This window comes from Pogona vitticeps, chromosome 4, assembly GCF_051106095.1.
Source record: "Pogona vitticeps strain Pit_001003342236 chromosome 4, PviZW2.1, whole genome shotgun sequence".
Taxonomy (NCBI): domain Eukaryota; kingdom Metazoa; phylum Chordata; class Lepidosauria; order Squamata; family Agamidae; genus Pogona; species Pogona vitticeps.
In genome coordinates this window covers 197,171,178-197,186,810 of record NC_135786.1, presented here as the reverse complement: position 1 = coordinate 197,186,810, position 15,633 = coordinate 197,171,178, and the positions used below count along the sequence as shown (strand labels likewise).

Sequence of the window (15,633 nt, the reverse complement as noted above, 5' to 3'; positions counted from 1 at the left end):
TTGTCAATCCAGGAAACTCTGGATAGCGTAGATGGGTGTACTGTTCCCCACTGTAATTTCACCAACTACTGCAGCATCAACAGCAACCGGAGTGGCCCCAGTGAGTATTTGGCAGCAAGGCAATTAAGGCTGAAAGGTACAACTGAGCCCATAGTGACATATATGATCAGGGAGGAATTCTCCAACTGGTTCCAGCAGCAAGCAAGCCAGCATTATTCACATAAGTTTGCAGAGAACAGTGACTGCGATCAATGGCAGCCACTTCTGACTGAGAATACAGTGAGGTTCAAATGCGAACAATGCTCATCAGGGCAAGACCTCTCAGCAGCTACCATAATGAGGAGCGGCAGAAGAGAATGGCTGTCAGCAGTAGTGGCCTCTCTCATGTTACATGGGCCCAGCAGCTGCCTGGACACACCAGGTCCTGACGCTGGATCCCCTTAGGAAAAAGCTATGATTTGGATAGAGTTAAAAGCCAGATGCATTTCTGCAACCACCTTGGCTCCACATGGGTAAGCCTGTTTGTGCAGACAGATATCTATCTGCTGAGTTAAGATGAAGGTTTCTGGGAAAGGTCTGAAGTAAAAGCATGCCATTCTGAACATAGCAGGACCTAATGGTGACAGTCTTTTTTTTTGTATGATCAATTTCCTGAATCCCATTCCAATTAGTGGAGAATGGCGATAAATTATTCACTGTGCATCCTAGACCCTTATTGTCTTCACTGAGTCTGCATTTTACATTTGGAAATTGCAGAGGAACAAATGGTGAACAGCAGATTTTTTTAAATTTTTTTTCTCTATTCCGTTATCACCTGTCTTGTACCTCCTTCCTCCCGAAATGAAAGTGAAAGTAGATTTCCATAAAGACTGTACTTTTGATTTATGTGCATGCACACACGGACACACACACTTTATACAATTGTTGCCCATTCCTGTGGATGGTGCAGCTTCCACGGTGTCCTGAGGGCAGAAAATTGGCCTCCAGATCCTCTGGGATTTGCCCATTCCAGTTAAGGCAGAGGGAGAAAGCCACTCATTTCTTCTTGCCATTCAGAGACTACCTTTTAAATATCTTTGAGCATTTTTCTTTTCTTTCTTTCTTTTTTAAAAAGGAAGATAGCCTAATATAACTGATCTTTACAGCTATAGCTTGGCTTCTGTACTTTACCTTTTTGTTTTTCCCCCATTTGCAATCAAGAAATCTATCACGGCTGAAATTGTAATGCTAGAGCGGATGGATGGATGAAATGCACTACTAAAACTGCACTACACATCATTGATTATAGCTGATTTTAAATTATAGTTTTCCAGCATGTGTAACCTATTATCTGCAGTAAATTTCATTATTTATACAATATTCCTTATTTTCAAAAGTTCTAAGATAGGAATTATTCTTAGAAATATGCCTGTAATTTAATCTGCAATCTATCTCCCCATTCCCAAAGAGCCCCATCTGTTTTATTGACAGGTGACCCTGGAAATAAGACATGTGTTCCCAAAATGTGTGCTGTTGAGCCAAATGCAGAGATAAAGTCAAGTGAACTGCATTTTAAATGTGTATGAAATAGAATATAATATAAGATTGTAATATATAAGCTGCTGATCAAGACTCAACATTCATTTCACCTCATCTTTTGGCACATTATCTAGCTTCCTTCTGCCAGGTGTCTATTCTTAATCGTGGTTGTTCATTGTGTAAGTTCTTTTTTGTTTGAAAGCCACGTAGCATCAATAGGTCTTTATGGTATGCTGTTGTCGTTGGTGTGTCACAGCACAAAGTGACCCAATTCAAGAGACCCAATGTAGGAGTCAATCATCTCGCCAATGCTATTTAATATCTATATGAGGCTGCTGGGTGAGGTTATCTGGAGTTGTGGGGCTCCAGTGTACTGATGACACCCAGCTCTACTTCTCCTTTTCTCGAACTGCAGTGGATGCTGCTCCATCCCTTGAATGCTGCTTGGGGACCATTCTGGAATGTATGAGGGCAAATGGACTGAGGTTGAATCCAGAAATCTCATGTGTGAGCAGCCCTGGAATCAGTGGGTTGGGAAATTCCCTTTCCTTTGGGGGAGTGACTCTTCCCACGAAGAATGAGGTTTGCAGCTTGGGCATCTGTCTGTACCCAGATTTCACCATGGAAACCCAGGTGACATCTGTGGTCTGGGCAGCCCATTTCCATCATTGGAGGATTGCCCAGCTGTGTCCCTATCTAGATGTGGGGGCACTCATGACTTTGATTCATGCACTTGAAATCTCAAGAACAGACTATTGCAGTGCTCTCTACATGGGGCTACCCTTGAGGCTGATGTGGAGACTACAACTGGTCCAAAATTCAGCGATCAGATTAATAACAGGGGTGAAGAAATTTCAACACATCTCCCCCATTCTGGCCGCCCTTCATTGTCTACTGGTTCATTTACACATTGACTTCAAGGTTATAATAATAACATTCAAAGCTCTAAACTGTTTAGGACCTTGGTACCTAGCAGAACACCTGCTTCCAGCCAGATCTGTCCACAATACCCATTCTTCACAGGCAGGGCGGTTGAGGGCCTTGACCCCAAAGGAGGCCTGAAGGGAAAGAACAATAAACTGGGCCTTCTCGGTGGTCTCCCCCTGCCTTCGGAACAACCTGCCCATGGATATCCACCTGGCACCCTCGCTGGATGGGTTTAAACAAGCATTGAAGACCTGGCTCTTCCACCAGGCTTTTCCTGAGCATTAAGTTTTTGATATCTCAGCTTCCCTTTTATCATCCTTTTTGCCATCCTTTCATCATCCTTTTTATCATCTTCATAGCCATCTGTTTTAATTTATCTATCGTATCTGCTGAATTGTTTGTATTATCTTATTTTTATTGTGTTTTGATATTGTGTTGTCTTATTGTTAGCTGCCCAGAGTAACCTGGTTGCCAGAGGGTGTGGGGCATAAATCCCCTCCCCTTCCCTCCTTTCCCTTCCCTCCATAAATGTTTCAGGATTATGGTTGCTTATAACAATGTTATAGTTCCTTATTACATGGTTATAGTTCCTTATTAGAAAAATTAGAGATTTACAGATGAGTATTTTTGGACTATAACTTCCAGAATTTCCAAGGCAGTGTGGAAGCTGGTGTCCAAAAACACAAATTTAAACACTCCTACTAAAAATATACAGGTTACAATTGTATTGGCTAAAAACATCAGCATAAGTGCAACGGTAAAGACTGCAGGGGTGAACTGCCACTAGTCACTGACTGTATCCCTTGCTGAGTGTTGGTGCACAACAAGGAATACAAACACCAAGTGAATAACTAGCACCAATTCACCACTGCAGTTTAGGCCTCTGTACTTGCACTGGTGTAACTAATCAACAGGAAGCTGAGCACTAAAATATAGGTTTCTTACTGACAGAGCTTAACATATCCAGAGTGTTTCAGAGCATATAAAAGATTGCAGTGCAGCACTTTCTTACAACACAAACTACTACAGATAGACCTCCCAATTCTAATGTGTGTTGCAATGACTACATAAGTTTATTCCACCAATATATATTATGCCACCTAACCACTTATTTTTTGAAGTACATAACCACTTATTCTGATTCAATAACTGCATTTTTGCAAACCCACTTACAACTATGATTCAAGACGGAAGTAAATAAAATTAATCCTGGCAACTGAACCAGATGTATATACAAATACAGAAACTTAGAAACAACAAACATTTCTCTTGAGGACTTTTGTTTAAAAAAGGAAAGAGGGGGAAATTATATACTTGCCCTCTTGCAAATCGACATCAATATGCTCCTCTGGCTCTTTTCCTCTTGAAACACAGAAAACAAGAGAGAACCTGATCTCTTCTTTTAGCCTAAAAATGGGTTCAGGTGTGAAGCAAATGCTATGGATCTTTTAAAAGGGACCAGCTATTCCTAATTATTTTACTGGCTATTATTCTATTAGCTAGAGTAGACCCACTGAATCAATTGCTGAATGGTAAGTCATGTCCCACTGAATCAATGAGTCTACTCCACCTAAGACTAGCAATAAGATTGTCTCTCATACTTTTGAGTAAACTCCTGGATATTTCAAGAGAGAGAGAGAGAGAGAGAGAGAGCAAGCAGTACTGTGAGTTCAAGAGTCTCATAAAACATTTTGGGGACTAGGCTCTCAAGTTTCAAAATTGAACCAAAGTTTTATGACTTCTGATCTCTTCATTTTGTATATCATTAGTTCACTAGTTGTTTCTTCACTAGTCTTGGCATCAGGCCTACATCTTCCTTCTTGGTATGGTCACCTGGACTCCATGCACCAAATACTGTATGCTATTGTGCATTGAAAAAGCAGGTTATTGTATGATTTATTATGCACTGAATTAATGAAGAACTGATGCATTTGCAATATGTGCAGTGTCCACACATGCAATGCCCCCTGGGCTGTGACACACCTGGGATAATAGATCGAATTGTTCCCAGTCTGCAACTGGTGTTTTGTTTCTTATATTCCATCCAGTCACACCCAACTTACAGTGACCCTAACAGTGTAAAGTATAAAATGTTTAAGTTGTGGTTTTAACAGTGCCACCCTCCCTTTGCCCAAAGTTTCCACAGCTGAGTAGGGATGTAAACCCATGTCTCCCAAGTCCTAGTCTATCACTCTATCCAATACACCACCCTAACACTCTCTCTTACCCTATTCAGTTCTTACCTACCTGGCTGTTATCAACAAACGTTGAATGAGTGGCTAGCTTCTCTTCCCTCCACTGTTGCTTTCTCAAGATAGAGAGTGATGTGTTTAAAGTATAGGATAGTGTCCAAGGTCCTGTACATAAGCAAGAACCTTGGAAAATCTGGATTCTTGCTTGCAAGATTACACATGCACAAGACTTTCTCCACTCTAGATATACTGTATCTCCACTTCAGATAAGAAAGCACTGATGGAGAGAAGAGATACCAGTCATTCCTTTCAACATGTGTTGAAAACAACTGGATAGGTAATGAGTGAACTGGGACCATATAACAGCCATTTCTTCAGATTTTTTTTCTGTTTTCTAATAAAAGACAATATCTATTCTCTGGACCAGCATGCGTTCCTACAACGGAACCATCTTTGGCTGCTGGAGTGGTCGTAATTGACTAGATAGGTGGGATATAAATAAATAAATAAATAAATAAATAAATAAATAAATAAATAAATAAATAAATAAATAAATAAATAAATAAATAAATAAACCTGATTTATGAATGTAGAATATTGTGCTTCTGTACCCACATTTGAAAAAGCCAGGAAATGGCCCAATATCATGCCCATGTGGCCAGCAGGAAAAAGGATGCCAAGCTTTGCACAGCAAGGGGAAACTTGAATGTTGACAGTACCAATAGCAGCAGTCAAGATGGTCTACAGAATGCCCTCTTTTGCCCACTTCCATTCACACTTGTTGAAAAACACCCGACAATTACTTTGTTTGGGTGAGAAGTGGTTAACTGATGAAAAAAGGAGTCAGCTTCTGGAATATTCCCTTGTGTGATATCACTTTGTGAATAGTAGTAAGAACAACTTTAGTACAGTGGACCCTTGACTTACAGACAGTTTGACTTACAGACTTTTTGAGTTACAGACTTCTCTGGCCGCAAAATTTAGGTTTGACTTGCAGACTGAGATTTGACTTACAGACCAGAAAAAAACCAAAATGGAACAGAAACGGCCTGTTACGGGATTAATCGGTTTTCAATGCACTGTAGGTCAATGGAGACTTGACTTACAGACTTTTTGACTTGCCTTCCAATACGGATTAAGTTCTCAAGTCAAGACCCCACTGTAGCTTCATTTATGTGCTGACTATACAAGGTACTCAATTTGCCACTTCTTATAGCTCAAGGAGGAAGAAAAGTAGTTTCAGATTCAATTACAATTGGTGGAGTGATATCTTCAAGAATCGTCCGCCAGTTTTGTAATATTCCAACTATGTTACTATCATCCCATTATTTCTAAGAAGATACTGCATGCTGGAAAACTGTTGTTTTTCTTCATCTCTTTCCACCACACTGGCTTTCCCCCTCCCAATTCAAGCCATGCTGCCAGCCAGAAACCATCAGCTCAGTCCTTGTTTCATCTTGTTCAGCAGTTATGAACAGAGTTTCTTTTTGTCATTAAGCAAAAACAAGCTTTGTGCCCTTCATGGCCTCATAATACTGACAAATTCATTCCACTATTCTCATTTAGTTAGTCATTGTCTCAATTGGTTTGATGTACCATAAGACATTGACAGCAGTTTTAATTACAAGTTGCCCTAGAATTTTTCTTAAGAATAGAATTCCCTTGCTTTAAAAACACACATACACAAACAAAACTGTTCTGCGGAGAGCATCTGGTTGAACAAGGTAAGTAAGAAATTCTCTCAAATGTTCTCCCTAAGGTCGAGAAGCCCTCTTTCCACTGTAATTCCTTGCCTGCTTTAATCATCCTAGGCTCTTTGTCTCAGCAGTGGTAGCTGCACATATTATTGTTTGCAAGGATAATTATTTATTCTATAGGATCAGAAAAGATCGAAACACATTAAAATATAGAGATTTAACGCCCATACAATTCAAGCAAGAGTATGGCACAATCTAATGCATATCTCTGAAAAAATTATGTCCATGTTAGTTGGTTTGGACTAAGAGGGACTTAACCTTCTCTGGAATTTTTCAGGGGATTGTGTACCAACAATCAATGCTACAGCTCCTTGGATACCCCTAAATTCCAGGCATTAAAATCCTTCCTAAAGAGGAGTGATTTAACAGTGCTTCTAGAATACTGCTACCTTTGGGCAAATTGCCAACAGAGATCTAGAAGTAGGGCACAGTCCAAAGGGTAACCATGGTTACTCTCTTGCAGAAAAATAATGCCTTCCAGTACCTAATTGTGGCAATCATCTTGCTTCGCCTCATGTAGCAGATTATTTGCATGTATCAATGGGAGCTGTTGGAAGGCGGAGCCAGAGAAACCAGAGGGGAGTCAGATAAGAAGAGTTTTGGGAGTTGATGGTTGTTGTGGGTTTTTCAGGCTTGTTACATACAGCACTGATGTTACCTGTCTGTCATGGGTTTGGAGGGAAAGTTCCATCCTATGGGGAGTGGAAGGCGGGACATCAGGAGGAGGGGCTGTACTGTATATATATGTGAAGCCTGTGTGGTGAAGGGGAGACGCTGGGATGTGAAGAAGCAGCAGCTGGGAAGAAGAAGCTGGTGTGGGAGTCTGTGTGTCAGACAGGGTACTACTGTGTGTCAGAGTACCAGCCTGATGGGTTCAGGTGTCTGAATGGTTAGCCAGAACTGATAGGTTCAGGGTCTGTGCTTCAAGTTAAGGGTTCTGTGTGAACCAAACTGTATGCATGTATGAATGAGACTAAGCCACGTTACTATATCTTATTCACCTGATCATTTTATTTTCCTGTGTGTTGTTTTAAATAAACCTTATTCTTTTATTTGGTTAAAAATCCATCCCTGGTCTGTGTGACTTCTTATAGGGAATGGTTGGTGGCAGCTTAGTTAACGTGTGGCAGATCCCAGTAGGTCTGGGTTTGTCACATTGATTGGTGTCCAGCGTGTGGGATACGACTGGTCCAGTTGTCCAGTGGTCCAGCAAAGCCTTGGCAAGTGTGCCCAGAGCAAGGGGGGTCTAGTCAGGGACAATCTGAGAGCGCGTAGGTAATCTTCTAGGTGTACCTCACGGGGGGGTGCACTAGTAGAAGAACGTGTAACCTCAGATTGGGGACTAGATTAGGGAGCTCTGAGGCAGCCTGTTTTGGCGGGAAAAGGCTGAGGCAAAACTGTGAAATAGCAGTGAGCTAGTTTGTCTGCTGAGAGGCCCAGCAGAGGGGGGTAGACTCTAGCTCGCAACAGTTGCAAGTTAGTGCTGAAAGGACAGCAGCAATCTATAGGGAGAGCTGGTTCTGAGGCAAAAGAAAAAAAAGTGGTCGTTTTATTTTGAGGCTTGACTTTTTAAAGCAGCCTGTTCTGAGGGGGGGGATTATGCCCTTGACTCGAAGCCAAATGGCAGAAATGGGTGAAGTGAAAGACCCCCAGGTTGACCAAGGTTCTGAGGATGAATTTGGCTCAGTGCAAGGTGACAGCACGGGAGAACAAAACCCAGAACTCAGAAAAATACTCCTAGCCCAACAGCATGAACTGAGGATGAGGCAATTTGAAGTGGAGGAAAGGGAAAGAGAGAAACAGAGACAGTTTGAATTAGAGAGAGAGAAAATGGAAAGAGAAGAAAGAATAGAGAGAGAGAAAATGGAAAGAGAAGAAAGATTGGAGAGAGAGAAAATGGCGTTTGAATTAAGAAAATTGGAACTGATGAATCAGAACAATAATAACAATAGGGATTCTGAGGGAGGCCAATTGTCTAAGGCTGACCTGAAGAAATTCCCTGTGTACCACAAGGGAGATTGTCCTGAGGTGTTCTTTTCCTTAGTGGAAAGAGCGTTTGTGGACTTCTCAGTGAGGGAAACTGAGAAGATGACCATCATGCGATCTTTAATCAGTGGTAGCCTGGCTGAAGTCTATGCCGAGATGCCTGAGGAACTGATGAAAGATTTTGCAGAGTTTAAAAAACTGGTGTTTGCAAGACATGGGATAAATGCGGAACAGCTGAGGCAAAGATTCAGGTCCCTCACAAAGAAACCAGAGCAGACTTTTACCCAAGTGGGGGCCCAATTGGTGAGGCTGCTAGAGAAATGGCTATCTCAGGAGGGGACAGAGACCTTTCAGCAGCTCAAAGACTTGATAGCGCTGGAACAGTTCTATTCAGTCCTGCATGGGGAACTGAAATTCCAGGTGAGGGAAAGGAAACCAAAATCTGTGGCAGAAGCAGCCGAGATCGCAGATTTTATTTCCCAAATAAGAAAGCCCTTGGGTGAGGGGAAAGCGATGGGGAAACCTAAAGAAACCTACAGCAAGTACTCTCAGGGACCAGGGAAAAGCCAGCAAGGGGGAGGGGGCCATGGTGAAGGGAAGCCCTCAGACATGAAACTAAGACCTCAGATTTTGGAGGGAAAACCAAAACAAGATGAGAAAGACTCAAAATACACCAGAAAATGTTATTTCTGTCAGGGAAAGGGCCATCTAATCTCAGAGTGTGAGAAATTAAAGCAGCTAAAAGGAATTGTGCCTCAGGATTTGAGTGGGACCAAGCCAAAAGCTGTGTTCTGTGTCCAGAAAGAGCAAGGCTCATTGTCACTGAGGGAGCCTGTTGCCATGGCTACTCAATCTGAAACAGCTACAGCTGCTGATCAGGCTGAGGAAAATGGTCCTCTTGTAGAGGTCAGGCGCTGCCCACTGGTGAGAAAAGATTCCCAGTTGTTTGAGACAGCAGGGGTGGACGTAGGAATACTTGACCGTCAGTATCGGGGGCTGCGGGACACTTGTTCCCAGGTGACCCTGTGCCATCCAGATATTATTCCTAGGGAATATGTAATCCCAAATGAGAGCATGAAGGTGGCAGGGATTGAGGGGCAGGTAATCTCTCTGCCAGTAGCGGAGGTACCTGTGAACTTTCAAGGCTGGAGGGGAGTTTGGCGGCTAGCAATTTCATCGACTCTGCCAGCAGCCGTGCTCGTGGGAAATGACCTGGCTGAACATGTGAAACGGGTGCTAGTGATTACACGTTCACAAGCCACCACGGGGACAGTTCAAGGGGGTAATGATGAGCCAGAGACGGAAGCAGAGGGAAGTTCAGAAGCTGTGGTGGAAACCTTAACCACAGACAGCAGATTTGGACAAGAGCAAAAGGCAGACGCCACTCTCCAAAAGTGTTTTGAACAGGTGACTGACGCCCAGCTAACACCTGAAACCCCAGTGAGATTTCTGGAGAAAAAGGGGATTTTATATAGAGAGACCCTGAGGAATATCTCAAAAGGGGGAGATGGGATCAGAAGTCAGCTGGTGGTACCTGAAAAGTATCGCCCCATGATCTTACAAAGGGGGCACTCTGACATGTTTGCTGCACACTTAGGGGTGAACAAAACACAGCAGAGAATCACACAGAATTTTTACTGGCCTGACATAGGGAAGCAGATCAGGGAGTTCTGTAAACAATGTGATGTGTGTCAAAGGCAGGGGAATAGCCGCGACAGGACCAAAGCAAAGTTGTGCCCTTTGCCTGTGATTGACACTCCGTTCAAATGCATAGGGGTGGATATTGTGGGACCTTTGCCCAAGGCCACAAAGAGGGGGAACAGGTTCATTCTCACCATTGTGGACCATGCCACGAGGTACCCTGAAGCCATTCCCTTGACTAACATTGAAACTAACACAGTGGCAGATGCCTTGGTGGGGTATATGTCCAGGATGGGATTTGCCTCAGAAATAATCACAGATTTGGGCGCATCGTTCACATCAAAGCTCATGAAACGCTTATGGCAAATCTGTGGAATTAAGCACAAGGAAACTACTGCCTATCATCCTGAAAGTAATGGGTTAACTGAGAAGTTCAATGGGACTCTAATGCGCATGATTAGGGCTTACTTGGCAGAGAATCCAAACAATTGGGACCAGAAGCTGCAATCCCTTTTGTTTGCTTATCGATCAGTGCCACAAGCCAGTACCGGGTTCAGTCCATTTGAACTTTTATTTGGGAGAAGGGTGAAAGGGCCCCTTGATTTGATCAAACAAAATTGGGAGCAGATCACCCAGGATGACCCACAAGGTGTTGTGACATACATAGACACCTTGATGAATGACCTAAGGAAAGACCTAAAGAGGAACCTAGAGCTAGCAGCAGAGACCCTGCAAGCTCAAAAGGTCAGAAAGAAAGCTTGGGATGACCAGAGAGCCAGTGAGAGGCACTTTAACCCAGGGGAGGAAGTGCTTTGGCCTAGGCCCTGCAGAGAGAGCAAACTGCAGCTGGGTATCCCAGAAAGAAAATACTTGGGTCACATGGTAGGGGGAGGAGTGATAAAACCCCTCGAGGCCAAAATAGAAGCTGTTCGTGATTGGCCCAGACCCAACACCAAGAAAAAAGTCAAATCATTTCTTGGGTTGGTGGGCTACTACAGAAAGTTCATCCCGAGGTTTAGCGAGATTGCGGCTCCGCTGACCGATCTGACGAGGAAGAAGGCTGATGACCGCATCCCGTGGACCAGCGACTGTGAGGAGGCGTTCCAGAGGTTGAAGGAGGCGCTCGTCCAGTATCCAGTGCTGCGTGCTCCAGACTTCGACCAGGAGTTCATCATCTACACCGATGCGTCTAACAGCGGGGTAGGAGCAGTTCTGTGCCAGGAGGATGAGAATGGTGACCAGCATCCAGTGTCCTACCTGAGTAGGAAACTTCAAAAAGGTGAGAGACATTTGGCAACCGTGGAGAAGGAGTGTTTGGCCATAGTCTACGCGATCCAGAAGGCCAAGCCTTACATCTGGGGAAGACATTTTATTCTGTGCACTGACCATTCACCACTGCAATGGTTAAAGACAATGAAAACCCACAATAGCAAACTTATGAGGTGGGCTTTAAACCTACAGGACTATGACTTTGAAGTGAAGGTGGTCAGAGGGTCAGTGAACTGTGTTGCTGACGCCTTGTCAAGAAGACCTGAAGAATGAAGACGGCGAAAGAACATGGACTATGTATATATTTTGGTGAACAAAAAGTTAAATGTACCTGTTTCTTGAATTTGGTTTGTATGAATAAAGGTAAATTGATGTAATGTATATGGTAAATGTTTAAATGCCTAATTGCTATGGTTAACTTAGAATGTAAGTATAAGTAAGTATGGTATTGTATGTATAACTGTTTTGTGTGTTTTATCCAGGTTGTTTTTGGGAAAAAGCACGTTAGCTTTCCCCCTACAAAACAACTTATAAAGAGGGGAGGTGTTACATACAGCACTGATGTTACCTGTCTGTCATGGGTTTGGAGGGAAAGTTCCATCCTATGGGGAGTGGAAGGCGGGACATCAGGAGGAGGGGCTGTACTGTATATATATGTGAAGCCTGTGTGGTGAAGGGGAGACGCTGGGATGTGAAGAAGCAGCAGCTGGGAAGAAGAAGCTGGTGTGGGAGTATGTGTGTCAGACAGGGTACTACTGTGTGTCAGAGTACCAGCCTGATGGGTTCAGGTGTCTGAATGGTTAGCCAGAACTGATAGGTTCAGGGTCTGTGCTTCAAGTTAAGGGTTCTGTGTGAACCAAACTGTATGCATGTATGAATGAGACTAAGCCACGTTACTATATCTTATTCACCTGATCATTTTATTTTCCTGTGTGTTGTTTTAAATAAACCTTATTCTTTTATTTGGTTAAAAATCCATCCCTGGTCTGTGTGACTTCTTATAGGGAATGGTTGGTGGCAGCTTAGTTAACGTGTGGCAGATCCCAGTAGGTCTGGGTTTGTCACATTGATTTTTGGCCATATTCTGAAGGTTGTTCTTCCTAATGTTTTGCCAGTCTCTGTGGCCGGCATCTTCAGAGGACAGCACTCTGTGCTCTGGTGACTGACTGCTGAAGATGCCGGCCACAGAGACTGGTAAAACGTTAGGAAGAACAACCTCCAGAACATGTCCAAAGAGCCCGAAAACCCCACAACAACCATTAGATCCCAGCCATGAAAGCCTTTGCAAATATTTTGGGAGTTAGCCAGTTTGAGTCAAGAGATGAGAGTCCAAAGTCACAGTTAGTCTGTGGGAGTTAGAGAGTGTGGTACAGTGAGGAGTTAAAGTAGGCAGTTAAGAGTGTGGAACTTATAGAGAGCTAAGAGAGTTAAGAGTGAAGCAAGTTATTACTAATCTAATGAATACTTTGAAGCCTGTGAAGAACCTGTTTAAGTGAACTGTAACCAATAAACCTGTTTTGTTCATCTTTATACTCAGCTTGGACCTCAATCTTTCTAATTAAAGGGTGTTGATAGAGGTCAACTGGTGGCAACATAAAGGAGAGAACGTGTCGTGGGCATCAGGTTAGTGAAAAAAACTTACAGAAAAAGGGCACGTCACACTAATAGACTGCAGAATCCCATGATTCTGAAACTTAGGAGAATATCCAAAGGGCCATAAGATTTTTAAGTTATGCCTCTCCAAAAGCAGACATAGAAGATCAGCATTGGAGAGGGAGATCCAACTTCATAACCATACTCTACGTGGTAGTACAACGTCCACAGGCAGTGTTTCTCCAATACTGACATTCTGATATCAGGGAGGACAAAAAGGCAGAAAACATTAGAATTGTTATCATTGCAAAATGAGATGTGCTGAGAGGGGCTGTATTTCCACTCTCCTATTCCTCTGCTACTTCCCTAGAATTGGGAGGAAACAACTTCTCTACCTTCTGAATTGCAGGTGCAGGTCATGGCTCTTGGAAATTTCAAGTAATTTGAATAAACTGAAGTTGCTGAGGTATTTCCTTTTGCAAGGGTATGGGCTTTGAGAGGAATTCCCAAGAGAACTCCATGAGAAGTCCGTCTTCTGACACAGGTCAGTCGCAAGACAAACCCCGCCTCCCAAAAACTAAAGGAGGGATTTGTTAAGGCACAAGGGTCTTTACCAGTATCCCCTCCCCAGCAGCCATTTCTGTGTTAAATAGCTAAAATGTATTACATTGATATAAAATGTAGTACTGTCTCTAGGGAGAAATCATACAATGCTTCAGAATTCTCAATTCTGTTACTCTGCCATGACAGAACTAATAAATGTGACAAAAAGGGAGGAAATTGGTGCACCACAATTGTGCATCACACCGAGTATGCACTGCTGTCAGTCAGTGGGACAAGGCCAGATGGAAGGCTACACCTGTGCCTTAACATTCTTACTACAAGCATCAAGTGGGGGAGCTGATTGTAACACCAGAGTATCATATTCCAGAACATGGCGCAACACAGGACAGGGCTTTTTCCTGTGTCCCATGAAACAGGCCCCCATGTGTGATGGTATTTTCAAAATCTTTAGCATCTTGTCAAGTTAGGATGGTCCCTTAGAATATAGTCAGGTGGTCCCTTAGAAATTCAGGACTCAAGTTATTGAGCAGAGAGATGGGTTTCCCCACCAACCCCTCACAAATCTGCAGCAATGTGCTCCTCTGCACTTTTCTCTCCTGACAGAGAGAAAACTGGTCTCTTCTTTTAGCCTTACAGTGGATTCAGGTATGAAGAATTACTGAATTTTGAAAAGGGACCAGATATTCCTCATTATTTTACTGATCATTACCTTATGAACTAGAGTAGACCTACTGGCCATGGGATTATATCAGGTACATCTGAGGTCCCAATCCAGCCTTCTGGAATTCCTCAGAAGATCACATCCCCCTCCTGCATGATGCCGTTATATGATGTTTTGCCATCATTTGGTGGCTTTTCAGCAATGATATTGGTATTTCCCATCTTCTGAAATTTTGTTTCACACAATCAGAGATACCATTTTGCATCAACACTACAATGAGCAGAGGAGTCTAAACATGATGGCCACAATCCAATTACAAATTTATGCTTGCATAAGTGGAGATGGCAAATTGCTGCTAATTAATGAGGTGTCAACTGCATTCTTGGACATGTGCACAAGAGTGCATCCTGCAGCTTGCTAATCAGTAACAATTTGCCACCATAACTTATCCCATTTCACTTTCACAGACTTAGATCCACAGTTAAATTCTGGCTAAAGTAATGAAGGCATGGTTAAAAATGAGATAGGCAAACTCTTCCAAAACAAACAGAATTCTAGCCCGAAGCCAGACTTTTAACAGACTAGGAGCATTGCTATTTCGCAAATTTTAATTTCAGCTTGTTCACATGTACGCAGGCCATTATGAAACCCAACAACATTCAACAAAACTGCTTTTTTTGGTTTTAGGTGACAATGTCTGGTAGAACTGAATATAATTAGCAAGATGGTCAGGACTACCCCAAAGCTCCAAATGACCTACTTCATAGGCATGACCAAACCTAATGGGACCTTACATGTCAAAGAGCATGATGCGAAACAGCACCAATCTAAGTATAACATGATAAGAAAAACTAGAACCACAATGATACAATGTCCCCATTGTCTAATCAAACCAGGCAGAACAGTACCATTGTCTGTGGTACTGTAAACCACCAAGAAGTCCTAATAGGAAAACCAATGTGCTCCCAACTAGACTCTTCCATCCACCAAGGTGACAAACATAAGTTTGAAAATCTGACTAAAATAGATGGCAATAATCACTATCATCCATATATGCCACCACCTTATGATGAATCTGAGACCAGCCTCCAGCTGGTTGAAATTTCTCAGTAAAATGTAGGCTTCTTTAATAAAAATATAGTTATTACCTCCTTTCAACATGTGGGGTCAACCTCATCCTGTGTACAGGCAAATGCTTCCCTTAATCATGGCATCAGTTGCACGGTGGCAGATTCAATAATCAAGGAAGGGCAGCCTTCATAATGTCAGGCACACTGCCCATGTACAAGATGAAAATAAAGACAAAATAAAAGGTTCATCCTACTCTTCTAGATTGAGAACGGATGATGGGACGTATTTTTTCACAGAATATATATGCTGAATTCAGTACCACAAAAGAATGGAACTATAAGCAATGGGTATCAGCTTGGGAGGCTCTAGAAGATCAGTCAGATCCATGGGGAATCCTCGTCATGACAGCTATTTACACCCTCCAGGCTCAGTAGCAGTTGCTGGGGAATAAAGT

General features: G+C 42.8%; 1 long non-coding RNA gene across 1 annotated transcript in view; it reads right to left on the bottom strand.

The window, feature by feature from the left end:
• The window catches only part of LOC140706941 (uncharacterized), a 78,396-nt gene extending 71,458 nt beyond the window's left edge, over positions 1-6,938 (bottom strand). The window contains exon 1 of the long non-coding RNA XR_013545411.1: positions 3,764-6,938. This is a non-coding gene — a long non-coding RNA (uncharacterized LOC140706941). The remainder of the gene's footprint in view (positions 1-3,763) is intronic.
• Between the last annotated feature and the right edge of the window lie 8,695 nt (positions 6,939-15,633).